The sequence below is a fragment of the Panthera leo genome, chromosome A3, assembly GCF_018350215.1.
Source record: "Panthera leo isolate Ple1 chromosome A3, P.leo_Ple1_pat1.1, whole genome shotgun sequence".
NCBI lineage: Eukaryota > Metazoa > Chordata > Mammalia > Carnivora > Felidae > Panthera > Panthera leo.
Window position 1 is genome coordinate 55759134 of NC_056681.1, and position 17731 is coordinate 55776864.

Here is a 17731-nt window from a genome sequence, read left to right on the forward strand (position 1 = left end):
GAAGTATGAGTTGCCATTAAGGAAGATGGGGTAGACTGCCGGATACGCTTATCTTAGGAAACAGGTAAAGTTCAACTTGGAGCTTACTGAAATTGAGATGCATATTAGACAACCATGTGAAAACAAGTGAGTAGTTTGACATAATTCTGGGTATGAGGAGAAGGGTCTGACCCAAATGTAGAAATTTGGAGAAACGTAGAGTTGGTGTTTTCAACCTAGGGATTGTATGATATCATTTGGGGTGTGAGAAGGAAAGAGAGGGAGGAGGCATAAGAAGTGATTCCAGTGGTCCAGTTCTAAGTGGAAGGTGGAAAAAAAACTGGAAAAGAAGTCCAAGAAGATGTGAGAAGTCAGCTAGGAGAACCCAGAGAGGGTGGTGCCATGATTGGAGTGGGATCAAGAGGAAATTGGAGGGAAAGGACGAGAGACAGTAGGATGACTGTAAGTTATTTAGATTCAACAAATAGTGGGCACTTCCAATATCCCAGCAGTTGTTTTAGAGATAGTTCAGTTGAAGAAAAGAGACCCAAATCTAACCTTTGTGGGTCTGACATTCTAACAGGGAGACACAGACTGTGGCTGGTAAGTATGTGAATTGCACAATGCATGAAGCAAATTCCTGCAGGAAAATTAATAAAGTAAGGAGTGCACATCTTTCACCTACACAATGGAAAGAATTGAGGAGAGACTGCGGGTAAAACATCTGGAGGGGAGAAGTTACTTAATATCTTTGTTTGCTCAATTACTATCTGTAAAACACTAAAGTAATACGTTTTCAGGAAATTTCCACTTACTAAAAAAATATTTAGCAGTGACAATCCACTGAAGTTTAATGTTTCTTATGGCCTTCCAAATTCCATGATTTTTAATGTTAATGTGGTATTGTCTTGCTCCTACAAAAAAAAATGGAGATTTCCCTTTTTTTTTTTTTTTTTTTTGAGAGACAGAGTAGGGGAGAGGTACAGAGGAGAGAGAGAGAGAGAGAGGGAGAGAGAGAGAATCTTAATCAGGGCTCAATCCCACTACCCTGGGATCATGACCTGAGCTGAAATCAAGGGTCAGATGCTCAATCGACTGAGCCACCCAGGAGCCACCAGAGATTTCAATTTTCATAACAAATCTTTGACATTAGTTAGTAAATGTTTTCTATTAAAGAAATCATAGAATATGCTTTTAATAGCTCTTTTCTGAGCTCCTCAATTTGGATTCTGAATAAACAGGCATCTACTGTGTATTCATAACTCATGTTTGTGAATGATTAACGCTCTCAAGAAGCAAACACCTTTGGTTTGGGAAAGTCAAATAAGGCTTTTAAATATTTAAGCTCTATGGTTTTCTACTAAATATAAAATTTGCATAACAGAAAAGATCTTGTCTGTCATATTTTCCACATACAACTCATGATTGTGTGGTATATTATATATCGACCCCAGTTATATACCCATGCGTTTATCAGCTGAAATAAAACCACTTCCGGTGTCTTTCCTTTTTTGCAACCAAAGTGATTCTATGGGTGAGAAACACATTTGACCTGCAGCTCAAATAGCACACTCATTGAAGCATGGCCTGAGTCCCCAGGAAGTCGGTCGCTCATTGAGCTGTTCTGTCCTAGTAGTTGGTTTATATCTTGATTATAAGCATTATCACCTTGTATTTATTTTCCTCTTTTTTTTTTTTTTTTTTTTTGCACAATTGAAATGCATTGTGTTTCAGTTATATGCTTGCTTCTGTTCCCTTGGGGCTGTCAGGTGCCTCTTGAGGACAGAGGGCACCCAGAGTCTTAATGGTTCCTATTGTATGGAAGATGTCCACTAGAGGAATGAAGATATCCACCAATAAGCAAACGCTTCCATATACTTTTACCATACATAAATGCTGTATCTGAACTCTCTCCTTGAGAAGTTAAGTGACAGCCCAAAAGCAGCGTCTCCCCTCTTCTTCACTGAAGCCAAATCCCAGACTTTGGTGGGGGGGGGGGGCGCCTAGCATGTTCTTCCATGGCCTGCTAAGTAGCTGAGACACCAAAGAGAGCCCAGGTGCAAAAACGACCCCACCTCGTAGTCCCCTCTCAGAATTAGTCTTTCTTGCTGTAAGAGTCAAAGTTTTTTGGTGAGCTTCAACTTGAAGTTACCGTTTTTATAAAGTAATGGGCTTAGTTTTTCAGATACTATACCTAACCTAATGCACACAAATAGGTTATATCGTTTTCTGGCTACTCTAGCTGCCTCCACCCCCACCAAAAAAAAGAAAAATTCTGGGTGGTGGACTAAAGCTATAAAGGTTTCCTGGCGCTGTAAAGGGCAGCCTTTAGTGGGACAAGTAGATCTGTATAGATCTCTCTCATCTGATGTCACTCACGCTATCAGCGTTTTGAAGAATGCCTATTTAGGGCAAGGGAGAATGCGGCTACCTAAGTATTTGCGGGGGGCGCAAAGCTAATCCAAAAAAAATCCCACTGGTCTAGGCTTTCTCCATTGCTTTGTGGGAACCAGGGAATTCTCTAGTAGCCATAGTTAAGGGTCACTTTAGCAATTGGAAACAATGATCAAGCAGCAAATTGTTGGCAGGGGAAATCCAGACAGAAGGTTGCTTAAATTGATGGCTTCTGTGGAGGCCAAGGGAATTTGAAACAGAATTTGCCTGGGAGTTTGCTTGGCCAAATCACCTTTACAAAGAACTGTGATGCCCAAACAATGCGTGTACCCCAGATCACATTCAGAAAGCTGGAATCAAGAGCTCCTAAATGAATCAAAATTATTCTAGAGGGATGAAATGACCATCTTCCCCAAAGAGGCTTCTCCAATTTATTGTCCCCATTTGCTCTAAAAGTATCATTATTCTCCCACTATCCAAGGAATTCATTATCTGGTGTTATCAGGTGCTAATCAACTTCGGAGGATCTTACATACGATTTACATGAATTTAAATTTTGACTGCAATTGTTTACGACCTCCTTCATTAAACTCGCTGGACGTGTCCACCAATCTGACTCAGATTAAAGATGGATGAATCCAGCTGGATATACATCTTTACCCTGAAAAGATTCGGACGATATGGAGACAGTCCTTACCCTTCTCAGTCCTTACGGTGCTCTGCTGGAGTTTAATTGTCAGGGGTATAACTTTCTCTTCAGGCTACTCCCAGGACCTACTTTGTTGTAAAAGCACAACACGTATTTGGGGACTAAATGAGATTTAACAAACGCACCAAAAACCTCTGAGCATTTTTGCCTTTTAAAGAAGGCAGTCTTGGTGTGAAAGAGAAACTGAAGTCTGATTTCGTGTTACAAAGGAGCGAGCTTGAACCGGCTGTGTTACCTACTATTCTTGCATCTTTAGGAAAACAGTTCTGTCCTAGAAGACCCAGCTTGTGTATCTGTAGACTAAAGGTGACGATACCTTTCTCTTTTTTTTAAGTTTATTTTGTTTATTTTAGAGAGTGTGTGCATGAGAGCACACGCGTGCGAGTGGGGGAGGGGCAGAGACAGAGGGAGAGAGAGAATCCCAAGCAGGCTGTGCACGCTGTCAGCACAGAGCCCTGTGCATGGCTCGCTTCCACGCACCGTGAGATCATGATCTGAGATGAAGTCAAGAATCGGATGCTTAACCCTCTGAGTCACCCCAGTGCCCCCGGTGATACTTTTCTTCTAAGGCATCCGTAGTGGCCAGAGGTTTACTATCGCATGATGGAGTCAGTACGGTATTTGGAACATTCTTGGTAATCATAAAATTATTTATCACGTCCACGTGTATCCTGGATAAAATATGTTCATTGGGAGTGCAGCCGGGGCAATGCCAGTCTCTTCCTGCCCACAGGACCTCATCACACCCTTGCTGAGTCACCATAACTGAGCTCCAGACTTCGCCACGGTCGTCCCCTCAACTTCCCGACAGCCAGTCACACCGGTGAAGCTTGAGGGGAAAGCAGTGTGGACACATCATACAGGGACCCTTCCAATGGATACTTCCAGGTCCACTGGCCAGATGAGGAGTCGTGGTGGCCTGTCTTTAGGCGATGTTATCACATGCAACAAAAATGGTGTGCCTATGGTCCACAAAAACAATAAATTAAGGAGGAGAGGACGAGGGTGGAAGACGTAGAAGGTTTCAATGCTGTGCCTGTGTCCTTCTCACTGTTCTTTTTTTTGAAAAAGACTGTGTGCCAACAGGGAAGGGGGAGGAAGAGAGGGAGAGAGAGGTTCCCAAGCAGGCTCCACGCTGTCAGCACACAGCCTGAGGCGGGGCTCATACTCAAGAACCGTGGGCTCATGACCTAAGCCCAAGTCAAGAGTCAGACGCGTAACTGACTGAGCCACACAGACACCCCGCTTCCTGCTTCTCACTAGTCTTTAACAGGTCCTGTTAAAGGAATAGCATTTACTTCTCATACGTGTAGCATCATTTTCGAAGTGCCAAGTCGATTATTTTGTTTTATTTAGAAAAGGATACTTTGTCTTTGGAATACAAAGGTGCTGTCAACTTTTATAGATGACAATAGAAAGCTATAAGATCAATAAAAGTAACACTAATTGAGAGCTGGTAGTGGGCAGACATGGGGGGGGAGGGGAGCATGGTACATGTACCATTTGATCTAGACTTTATTCCCCAGTGATGTTTGAGAAGATTCCAGATGTCGGAAGAAACCTCCACTCCTAGTGTTTCCATAGAGAGAAGGGAATTGTTGTTTCACTTGCCCGAAGAGAAAAATACAGAAGGAAAACTTCCAGCTGAAATCTGTTCTGACTGTACTCCTTTCCGGTTGCATGAGAATGACTTTAGGTGAACAGTGCATTCGAGAAAACGAGCTGAGTGTGGTGGGTTCCATGTAGCCTGCTCTCTTGGAGGTACCTGTCCATCAAACAAGTGCCTTGAGGCCTGTGCTAGGCCCTTGGTAAGCTTAGAAGAATAGGCTTTGCCCATGTGGGGCTATGATCAGATGGTAAAATGTCCAAACTGGAGAGGGCAGAGCATAACTAAGCCAAATGCTTAAATCAGTTTGGTAGTAATATAGCTGATATTTCCTTTTCTGTCTCCCGTGTCTTAAGTCTTAGTGCATTCCAAACCAGGAGGGAAGGAAGGTAGAATTTATTTATACTTGCCACTTCAAACCCCCAAACCGAAATTTAAACGGGACAATCAAACATTGAATAACCAACTTTGCATTAAGAACGCACTCAATGAATCTGTAGAGGGATGTATAGCCCTTGTTCAAGAATGAGACAAATAATTTGGAGCAGCCTCAAGGAAGTAGACTTTATGAACATTTGGTCTTCAGAATACTTTCGCTTTGAAGGCAGAGAACAGATAGCTTGAAGTAGCAAGGCATCACCAAAGATTTGCCTGAGTTTAAATGCTCTGAGTCCACTCACCCCACAAAACAAAAAAGCAATCATTACTTCTAACACACACACATTATTCCCATAGGAGAACAAAATGGGACTTTTCTTAGCAGAATCCTACCAATTCATCATCTAACCTGAATCTCACATTTATTCCAGAACACCGTCTCCTTCTGGATGGCAATAACTTTTCTTACCATTTCAACGTGGAATTTGTAAACTATTTGCAACATAAAAATATTCAGCTCATCAACCCATTTTTTTTAAATGTTTATTTTTGAGACAGAGAGAGACAGAGCATGAGTGGGGCAGGGGCAGAGAGAGAGAGAGGGAGACACAGAATCTGAAGCAGGCTCCAGGCTCTGAGCTGTCAGCACAGAGCCCGATGTGGGGCTTGAACTCATGGACGGTGAGATCATGACCTGAGCCGAAGTCAGACGCTTAACTGACTGAGCCACCCAGGCACCCCTCAGGTCATCAACCTCTTTAGATAAAGTGGAGGACAGTAATAGAGTATGAGTTTTTTTTTTTTTTTTTTTTTATCAAACATCTATTGTTCATCTCAATAAGATTGTGTCCCGTGTCCTACAAATGTTTGATTTCTCTGAGTGACACACAGAAGAATCCCAATTATGCACTTGGGAGGGAAGAAATGAATTGAAGTCTAATTGTCCAATTCTGAGACACATACACATTTCACATTCATATGAATAAAAAGACACGTTTTATTTGTACAAACGCAGTGCATTTTAGAACTCACACAGGTAACTTTTACAGGCGCTCCTAGGGGGCAAGAGTGCACCGACATTGGCCACTCTGGGTGCTCCAGTCACCTTGATCTCTTCGCGGAGTTACACCCACGTTTTTATGGGGATACCATCACGGGACTCCAAGGTGGAGTAAATCCAACCAGACTCGTGCTGCTGGGCAATAAGACGTTGTGCAGATTTCCCCCCTTTTCTCTGAGACTATAAAAGGAGGGTTAGATTAGGTCTGAGAGCACAAGGAAACTTCCTCGGGAAGTCAAGTTTTCTCTACAGCGGTGAAAAGTATGCGGCTCGGAAGAGTCAAAGAGAGAGCCCCTCTCACCCCAAAGTCAATAGGAAATTCAAGTCCATTGACACTGCTATTGGCAGAGGGAGATCCCAGATGACTGACATAAATTGCTCTCTGAGAAGGGCTAGAAGGAAATGTCATTTCCAAAATTAAATAGCTCACATGTCCGTGGTCGGGGGAGGGGTGGGGTGGCCAAAGGACCACCGCACAGCAGGGACTCGCTTGGCATTTAGCTCAGTTACACCAATGCACTGAAAAAGGAAAAGGAAGAAAAGGACGACAAGGGATGCCATTGCTTGGAAAACCAAAACCCTCACTCCACACCAACCAGACAGAAGGAAGGACAAGCCCTGTCCACACCTTGCCTGGCTTTCTATCATATTTGCAGCTCTACACAAAGGAACGAGTGGAGGCATTTTTCTGATGAATCATCTGATGTGACAAGAAAGTAAAGCAGGAGCCCCTTCTCAGGATCTCTGCTGGGGAGCAGCGATTCCCCGGGCTTGCAACACCTCTGAGAAGGAAAGAGGAAGGAAGGGAATGCAGAAAGTTAGCTCTCTGATGAAAGATCTCTCAGCGTAGCACTTGCCGACTTTTCATCCTGTCTTACAAGGTATTAGGGAGAAGGAAAACAAGGGCAGCTTTCAGAGGTGGGATTTGGCAACTGCGAAGTCAGTGTTAACTGGCCGGAGATGTGAACTTTGTTCTTTGTTTGCATGCTAATTACATTGTGTCGACAGAAGCAATTGCTGCCCCAGAAAATATAACGGTGATTTATTGATGATAGTCTGAATCTGTGTCTTTGAAGAGTGAGAAAGGCTGTAACAAATTGCTAATAACATTTAGGCTCATGGAAGGAAGGTTTTCCAAGGCGAGATATCGTTGGAATAATTTCGCAGATGTCCTGGGGAGTCAAACGGCGGTATACTCTTTATATAGGTGTTTTGTCCTTCTGGTTCGTTCTATGTATTGCTAGAGAAAGTTGTACCAGCTAGCAATTCCAAAGACCTAATTTCCACATCTCTGCATTTTGCCTAGACTGACACTCTTCAAAACTGTTAAGTAAATTTTCTGGTTATCTATGTCTGTGTAGCCAATTATCCCAGAACTCAGTCCTTAAGAATAACCATTTATTACACTGGAAGATTCTGTGGGTCAGGAATTCAAAGTGGATATAAGGGGTGTTTGTCTTTATGTCTTCTGGGCCTCAGCTGGGAGGACTTGAAACTTGTTTTTCTCTCTTCTTTCCCTTGTAACTCCTTGTAATTTTAAAGGGCATGCGCATGTGATTTTTTGTGACAGGATGGTCACATACATTTTCTCGTCCCTTTTGTTTTAAAATTGGAAGTAGGACCACTCAAAGGCGGTAAGATTTTAAGTGCGAAGACGGAGGCTTTGCCATTCTTTCTGAGGCTTCAGAATGGGAGAGTCAGACGTTAAATGTACTGACGTTACCTTGGGAACGCGTGCACAGAGAGGCCACGGCAGAGTTTACCTCTGGAGTGGAGCTCAGAGGGTCAGGGGCAGGAACTGGGAAGGAACTTGATGTTTCCTGTACTGGAACCCCTATCTTCTCTGGTCTGGCTGTGGAGAATACCATGAAGAGCTTTTGGTTTTGAAAGAATTCAAAAAAGTACCGTCTGAAAAGGCTGCATAGCTAGGACTCCGACCATGGAGCGTTTTGGAAAAGGCAGAACTCACTTCAGATTGGTGGTTGCCAGGGGTTGGGAGGAAGGAGGGAGCCTCGAGTTTTAGGGGAGTGAAGCTACTTCGTACGATGCTATCATGACACCTGCTATCACACATGTAATTGTATACACGCACGTATGATACACGTGCATTTTGCGTTTGTCCAAACCCAGGGAACGTACAACAGCAAGAGTGAACTGTCACGTGAACTATGGGCTCTGGGTGATACTGATGTGTCAGTGTAGGTTCATCGATTGTAACAAGTGCACCACTCCTGTGCGGGATGCTGAGAGCTGGGGAGGCCGGGCGTGCGTGAGGACGAGGGGTAAATGGGAACTCTCTGTTCAGTTTTGCTGTGAACCTAACTAACTAGTTTTGTTAGTCTAAAAAAAAAAAAAAGAAAGTTCGTTATTATTTATAAAAGGGCACATCCGGTAAATTTGCTTGAATGTACAATTTGAGACATAAAACTTTGGTACTCCACCACAGGAGTTTTCTTTGGGTAGATCTGCTGTTAAGGTAGGGGTCCGGTTCCCGAAAATAGTCCGGCAAGTATATCTCTCTTGCGAAAAGTCTGCAAACTCATGAGAGGAAAGGCAATCAATCCCTCTCCAGGTGCACTGTGTGAGTGGAGAACATAATATAATGCCAGCAGATACGACCGTCTGCCAAGAAAAGTTGGACTGTAGCCGTTTAAACAGTTAAGAGGTGCTCACGTTTAAAGCAAGCTGGGCAATTATTCAGTTTGACTGGAGCTGGATCGGCTCCATTTGGAGCCTTGGTTTGGGGCATCCCGCCTTTCACAGACAGAACAAATTAGAGGGAGCTCTGAAGGGAGCATCAGAAATGATAAAAGGTTTAGAAAATGTGACCCGGGAGAAAAGGTTAAGAGAACTGGACACATTGAATCTGCAGAAAAGAAGAGCTGAGGGAGACATAATAACTATTTTACTCCGACATAAAGGGATATTATAAAGAGGATGGGGACCAATTATTCTCATTAGTCAATGGGGACAAAACAAGAAGTAATAGGCTTACACTGTGGCAGGGCAGATTCAGGTTAAATATCAGGATGAGATTTCACACTATCAGAAGTTGGAGAAGATGAGGGAGGGCTTACGTAGGCTCCTCCTGCTGAGAAATGGCTGAGGTTGAATTTAATGGGTGATTAATTGGGGTGGACTGGGGATTTTCAGATCGAGTCCTCTCTGATACGCATAGCTTGGTGTGTCAGTGAACCCCTCTCCCCTCGCATAACAGATTTGGGGATCGACGCGAGTGGGAACAGATATATATGTCTCAGGGCTTCCCATTCTGCATCTTTACATTATAGTGTCAGGAGAAGGAACACTCTTCTTAAATTAACGTCAAAATACATTTATTACATCTGTTATTAGCGAGTGCACAGTGTACTACTCCATAAGTCGTGAAATGTACAACTTCCATCAACCTTTGAAATGTTTTACAGAAACATAACACTCAATAATGTCTAAACAAGTGTGTGACAAGAACATTGAAACATGCTTTCTATAAGGAATAAAATCGTCTTGCTGGTGGGTTCTCTCTCTCTCTCTCTCTCTCTCTCTCTCTCCCCCTCTCTCTGTCATTTCCTGGTTTCAATCAGGCTTTAGAAAACCCTTAGCACCTGAACCAAAGGGACGTAGAGCCGCAAACACTCACCCCCTACTGTGGCTTATTGGAATTTTATCTGCCTAAAGATTGGGCAAAGTTTACCTCATTATTTCTCCACTCTCTTATTGGTCACAAAGTTTGTAGCCCTTGATACATCTTTTCATGGAGCCATTAAGTGAAACAGCCAGTAATGAGTATCTTCATAATGACCCATTTAGTTCCTTCCACTGGAAGGGTTGCATATTACTTCTGCAACACTTCACCTACTCCATTCAGGAAACCAGCAACCCTGGTTAGTTGCCATTACAAACTTAACTTCTCTTGAAATCACTGGTGCTACAAAATGTTCTTTTAACCTCCCATAATCTTGAGTTTTTAGATATGCAATATCTTGTCTATTGTGAAATCAGCGAAATGGTTTTAGAGATCCCTGGGGTTTGCATACATTTGTATTTATCCCAAACTCTTTCAACTGCCAGTTGTTCATTAAAATAAAGTAAATTGGAATCGTTCATAAGAAATAAAAGCACTTTAATACTACACTATGCCGATCTTACCGGGATATCTTTGTGAAAATAGCCTCCTTTAAAATAATTCAAGATTTTCTAAAATTGATTGTTTAAAGACAAGCTTTCGTTTATTTGGAAGTATTGATACTCCCCCCGACATGCTTACATATCCTGGTAAATAGAGCCTAAATTACCACTCAGGCCTTGAAGATGGTCAAGATCATTTCCCCACCACCGAGCACAAATCTTTCTGTAAACTCGTGTTTTTGAGTGAACACAACAGAGGAAATAGACTTTAAACAATTCAATGTTGTATTTCTTGGCTTTGTATGTATTTTCAATATATGTTAATGAATGATGGGTTTTGTATTCTTTTTTTTTCTTCCGGATTTTGTATTCTTAAAATAAATAAGTCCTTAAGAACAAAGTGGAATCTGATTTTACTAGATAGTCACTACACATTCATAATTTAACATTCTAACTGTCTTTGCAATTCTGAGACCGAAATCACAAGATATTTAAATTTAAAAAAGTTATTTTATTTTATTTTTATTTTTGAGACAGAGAGAGACTGTGCATGAACAGGGGAGGGGCAGAGAGAGAGGGAGACACAGAATCTGAAAAAGGCTCCAGGCTCTGAGCTGTCAGCACAGAGCCCGAGGCAGGGCTCAAACTCACGGACTTCCAGATCATGGCCTGAGCTGAAGTCTGGAGCTTAACTGACTGAGCCACCCAGGCGCCCCCAAAAAAGTTTTTTTTAACATACATTTATTTTTGAGAGACAGAGTGAGACTGAGCACGAGTGGGGGAGGGGCAGAGAGAGAGGCAGACACAGAATCCGAAGCAGGGTCCAGGCTCTGAGCTGTCAGCACAAGAGCCCGACGCGGGGCTGGAGCTCACAAATGGTAAGATCATGACCTGAGCGGAAGTCGGACGCTTAACCGATAGAGCCACCCAGGCGCCCCTGATACTTAGATCTTTAAAAGGACATTTCAGACAGTCTGTGGAAGTGACTCAGGGCACTGCACGTGAAATAAAGAGTTTCTAATTTCTGATTTATAAACTCAGCCAAGCCCAAATCCTTTGCACCTTTTCGGAATTATAACCACGCTCTACCTCCCGTTCTCACCGATGCCAAGACGCCTTCTAACTTGGAAAACCACCATCCACGTTCCCTGTTTAAAAACTCTCTTGACTCTGCGTTGTCTACCCAGAAAAGTCCAACCTCTTGCAGCTTCTCACTCTGGTCAACCTTTTTCTTTCCATTACACAAACAATTAAAGTTTTCCTTTCCATGGTACAAAAGTTTGTGTTTGGAAAGCACTGAAAGCATAAGGATTCCAAAAAAACAACAACCAAACTTCATCCCCAGCAATTTTCAATCCACCAAAAATGTCTGTGTTTTCTGTGGTCTATCCTTTACCGGTAATGATTTCTGCCTGAAAGGGCTTCCTCCTACCCAGCCACTTGGAGACGGACGTTTCAGCCTTTAAGATTCGGGTGACATGTCGGCAATGCTTTCTACGGCCCCTGACCCTTGGATGTAAAATCTCATCTGTTGTAGGTATTTTGTTTTAAATACTTGTTACTCCTTGGGGCGCCTGGGTGGCGCAGTCGGTTAAGCGTCCAACTTCAGCCAGGTCATGATCTCGCGGTCCGTGAGTTCGAGCCCCGCGTCAGGCTCTGGGCTGATGGCTCGGAGCCTGGAGCTTGTTTCCGATTCTGTGTCTCCCTCTCTCTCTGCCCCTCCCCCGTTCATGCTCTGTCTCTCTCTGTCCCAAAAATAAATAAAAAATGTTGAAAAAAAAATTAAAAAATAAAAATAAATAAATACTTGTTACTCCTTCCCGTAGGACGGATGGCTGCTGCAAATCAAGCACAGTCACGCCTTTTTATATCCTTGGCACTCAGGACCGTGCCTGCATCAGCTAGGGTCAGTGAATTTTTGGTAAATAAGAAAATGAATCTTATTCTCCCGGTCGCCACAGAGTCCAGTCCACCCACAGCCATCCGTACCCTGCACACCCTTATGATGAGCAGGGAAAACTGTTCCTTAGATCTGGGTGAAAAAAAGTAGCGTGCCTCACTCGAGCTGGCTCGCCTCTTGATCTTGCTATTTAAGTCGTGTTTCTCTGACACCGAGCGTGGGTTTATAATACCCATCGAGTTACTGCATCACCTGTTTAAAAGAAAATCATTGCTATGTGTTAGCATAGCTAACGGCTGTCAATTAAAAAATAGTCGTGTTTAAAGCGACCACGCCGCCAGCTTGAAGTGTCTGCTAAGCCACGGATTCTAATTTTTTCAAACTAAGTTTTGTTAAGTGATCTGCTTACAAATCAATACCCTCCAGAAATGATGTGGCTACTCTCGCTGTCTAGGTAGCCAGACGTGGCCAGTGCCCATTTCTGTGCCAGCTATAAATCCTCTCACACCACAAAGTCGGAAGCTGGCGTAGCTCATTTGTGATGCTACACTTGTGTTCCACGGCAAGATTGATTCCCTGAATTCAAAGAATTCTAGCAAATGAATGATTAGGAATACATAATTTTAGGTGACAGCCATGGGTCTGCAGTAGAATAATTTGATATTTGAACTGAACACTTATCAGGAGGAGTATTATTGTGATGTGATTTGAACGACAGTAGGCTCAAAAAAGAAAAAAAGGGAGGGGGGATCATCTGGGAACCTTGAAAAAAACACTTCTTGCTGTAGATTGCTTGTTTCAACCCTGCCTTGAAACTGTTACCGTGGGCTAAGCTTAGAATGAGAAACAAACAAAAAGGTCTTGGGGAGCGGGTAACAATCTTACATACCTTTCTACTGATAAATATGTTGCAACATATTTTATTATACATCCAATTTTAAAACTCTTACAAGAGTTCTAATGAATAAAAGCATGTTAGCGCGTAATTTAGCTGATGTAATATTTTCTTCCTGGGGCCTCATATTCTTATTTTTATAGAGGGATGGCTCCCATGTGTGTGGTGGGGAACAGTGTGGTATAGCAGGGAGAGCTATGAGCCAGGGGTTCATGCAGTGTCTCCAGGTCACTCCCTCTGCCATTTTCCACAAATCATTTGACTCCTCTGTCCTTCCCATTCCTTGTTTATACCATGTTGTCCCTGAGGACTCTTCTGGACTTTACAACTGAATGAGTCTATTTCCCACATGGTTTGTATAGTCTTCCCTTAGCTGTGGTTATTCTTCTTAAGCTAATTTCTCATCTTTCTATGCATTTCATTCCTGTCCTGAGTGTTTGAAAGCGGTCATCGTCATCGGTGCTTACAACTGTGATTTAAACATTTGGAAAACCCTTGGAGCCTGTTGGGTCATTAGGATCTGGTTCGTCCATTAACCGGAAATGCATGGTAGGACCGCAGGAAGTCCATCAACAGAAATGCGTGGTCGGACCGCAGAAAGCCCTGAGAGCGCACGTCTGTGGAAAGGAGCAAGGGGTCATTCTCAAGGCCCTCGAGGATGGGGCCTGGCCTGTTCTGCATCCTCCTGGGTGCCCAGCACAGAGCTTTCCGGGGTCCCTGTCAGTCGATTGTGTGGTGCCCAGAGATATTCCAAGCAAGCCTTATGGAGCATAGGAAGGGCTTTAGGTACAGAACCGAGTTACCTTCAATGCAGATGTGCAGAGCCCGTGAATTACACAGCCTTTGAAAGAGACAAAAGCTATTGTATACTTATGGCTTATTTTCCTCTAAGAGAAAAACTTAGTAAGCATTTTTGACACATGGACTAAGACTGTCTGTGTAGCAGCTGGAATGACACAATGGACCCTAATAGCTTTTTCAGGTTTTTTTTTTTTTTTTTTCGTACTCTTTGCACACTGCAATCCTTCCTCTTCCCCCCGGAAGATTTGCTTACAAGCCACTACCGTGGGCACCGTTCCGATGTGGGTGTCTATTCGGGGACACGTAAGAGCCCGGCAACTTCTAGGGGCACGTCTCCTGACGAAGACACTCTGTTCTTCACACAATGTTTATTCCTCTGAATTCCAAATGCTACTATTTTATGTGATTACTTTCCAATTTGGGTGATGAAATCATTTCGGCGCAGCCATCGCAGGTCTCTGGAGCCTGACTTTGTCTACCCAATTCTGTTCACTGTCAGCCGAACACCCCTAAGACAGCCACGAAGGCGGGGCCTTGCAGTGAGAGTGGCCACATGGCTGTGATTATGTCCGAGTTAACACATCAGCCTCATGAAGCTCAGAGGAAAACACATTTCCCAGATGTATGTTTGTGGCTTGTAAGTTTGAGACAATGCCACACTCCATTTCTGTGTGTGTGTGTGTTGGTTGGTTTATTTGCGACGTCTGGGCTACAGGGATGCGAGAGACAGGTAGGGATGTGTGTATAGATGTTTATCATTTTTAAAGAGAGTGCAAATTGAACATGCCGTGTCTCCATCAGCCGTGATTTAAATGCTTGATGTCAGAATGCATTTCGCCACAAGCGATTGCCTTTGCGGCTTTGTTTATAGCATCTTTCTGCTTTTGGTGTTGGTGGCGGGGAGGTGGCCGGGGCTATAGAGGCAATGGTCCTCTCAAATGGAGAAGGGCAGCGTTCCGATGGCGATGGCGACTTCCTTCAACCAGCAGATTCTTGTAAGGAGCCTCAGGAACATGACTTTAAATAGATCCGTAACAAAGAGTTAAAAAGACATTAGGTCGTTTGCTCTTCGATGGCAAAATCGCAACTTCAGCTTGTATTCCAAGAGGCATATTTGCTGTGTTGGTCCTAAGGACTTACAAGTGAAGTTGAAATCAATCTCAGATGGATTATCTGTGTGATATAAACATGTGGGCATGAAATGTATGGAGAGTACATATGGCAGGCCCATCTGATATAAACAAGTGGGGCTGAGAAATATACATACATGACGTGATTGATTTGTTAACTGTGCATGTAAATGGAGCTGAAGGCCCATTTTCAAGCCTGACCTGTGATAAGCAAATGCACATAAATACACAATAAACCGCGATAACACAAGAATAACGTCAATTAAAACAATTATGACAACTTCTAGTCATCACGAGGTATTGTTTCAGTTCCATCTTAAAACAGGAAAAGCTCCCAATTGTTCTTAAATCGACTGGTAACTGATTCCACATTTGTGGAGCCTTGACACAAAAGCGTTTTTGTCCCTCGTTTGTATTCACTGAGGACATGTGAGTTCCAAAGCCCCAGAAGGGAAGTTATGTATGGCTCTCTGTTTGACTGAGACAGGTTGAAGTGTTGCCTACCAATAAGATGCACCCTTTATTTAGGGATCGCAGATACACATTTTATATTTCCCTACCAAGCCGCAAGGGCAAAAGCCTAAGTATTACCATTTTTAATGACTGTCGAGAAGTACGCAGGCTAAGGAATCTAAAACCCACAATTTATGCTCTCGTAAATCAATTTGCATTATTTGGTGGTATAATTGAATTGAACAGAATGCACAGTAATATATCTAAATTTACTAAGGCAGAGAATTACTAGAAATCCATGCTGTCATGACACGAGATTATTCTCTTCAGGTGCATGGGTGCATTTCGCTTAAAGAAGCAAGGTTATGCCCCAAACCCCGGGCACAAGTGCTCGCTATTTCACATACTTGCTTCTGGGTCTTAGTGGGGACTTTACTTCTGAGTTAACCCTTTCTCAGAAAGGTTAACTACCTTTCTGGTTAAAGTACCTACCCCATAAAGCGCTGCTGATTCCCTCAGGGAGGGAGGGTTGCTTTTTCTTCTAAGGTCTCCTCTCCTCTGCAGCACAGACCTTTGCTGTGACTCTCATCACCTGACCTTGTGAATCACTGGTGACACAGGGGGGTTGTTTATGGATCTGTCTCCCCAGGGGGTGTGGACTTGGGCAGACAAAAGCATCTTTTGTGTCATATCTGAGCAGTTTGTCTCAGCATCAGGATAGGATCCCCCAGAAGGTTGTCAACAATTACTTACTGAATGGCTTATGCCATTTTAGAATCTACAAGTCTTTGTTTAGACTCAGAATTTCGGACATTTCTTAGATATCCATAGACTGTCATCGCAGCAAAATAGTTAAGTATCACTGCTTGGCAGCGACAATGAATTATTACAAAAGATCTGGGCTAAATAATTCTGATTTGGAATCTGTATGTCATTTGTGACTTGGCCCATCCAATGCAAAATTGACCTCTAGGAGAATGTGCTCGACAACGAGGACCCAGTGACATCTTCTGTCCTCTAAGCCCGCCTGGCTCTGTGGCTCCAGGGGCCATCTCCTGTCCAACCGTCACTTACTAGGGTAACTGGTTGCAGTTGGCTGTCCTCTCTCCCCAGGAGAAAACACATTCATGGATTTTTGACTCAAGGCATCTGAGGGGTTGCCTTGGATTCTCATTTACTTTCTTTGTGAAGGCCCGATTGAATGCCAATGACAAAGCAGTCTTGGGTGTAAATCCTCTCACTCATAGTTTTGTTGCATTTGTAAAATAAGGAGAATTGGTATTTAAATTAAGCTTCTACATGAGACATGAATAAATAATTTCTTTGGAAACCTAAAGGCACCCCAACACAATTATGTTGGGGGATACTTTGACTTCTGACTCAGAATTGGATAGCCCTTTTGATGCAGCTGTACTGATCCCCTGGTGTAGACTGACCACCATGGGGAGTTATAAGAAAAGCCTTTCTCCACTGTTTGCATACTTTTTTTCTCAATGGCTCAAATCAATATATGTCATAGTGAAGGGAGCCTCAAGGATCTCTTTGCTTTTCTGAATCTCTTTCCTCCTCTACCAAGTGAGGGGCTGGACCAGCAGATGATTGTGTAAGATCCCTTCTGATGCCAGTAGCCATCTCTGGCATCAAGTACAACCATGGGGGTTGCAAACATCGGCAGATCCTAATTGGATGAATATAATTTTTCTACTGGAGTGGCACATTTCCTTCCTAGAAGGGAAACGTGTGTGGCTTGAAGGCAATGGGTCCTGAGGTCCGTCACCGAAGATGTTTGTTTTAAAGGCAGCATCGATTCAGATTTTATCAATTGCCACCAAACAAACTGACTAATTTTAATGATGCTTGGCCACTGGGTCGGATGTGAGAGCACAGCTCTTGCTTCGGTTTTACCAGGAAGGGAGATGTACCTTCTATGGAATTCTGGAAGACTAGTTTAACCTCTGTGATGATAGCTGTGGCTGGATTCACCTGGAAGTAAAGGTGGGGTCGTGTTGAGTTGAGGAAACTGGACAAATTCACAGGAAGACAGATGAAGAACAAGACAGAGAGTGTAGGAGATGAAGCTGGACACACAGAGACAGGGCTAAAGGGAGTAAACTTCACTGAGTTAAGAACCATGTTTTTTTATGGGCGACTGGGTATCTCAGTCAGTTGAGTGTCCATATCTTGACTTTGGTTCCGGTCATGATCTCATGCTTCGGGAGTTCGAGCTCTGCATCAGGTTCTATACTGACAGTGGGGAGGCTGCTTGGGATTCTCTTTCTCCCTCTCTCTCCGCCCCTCCCC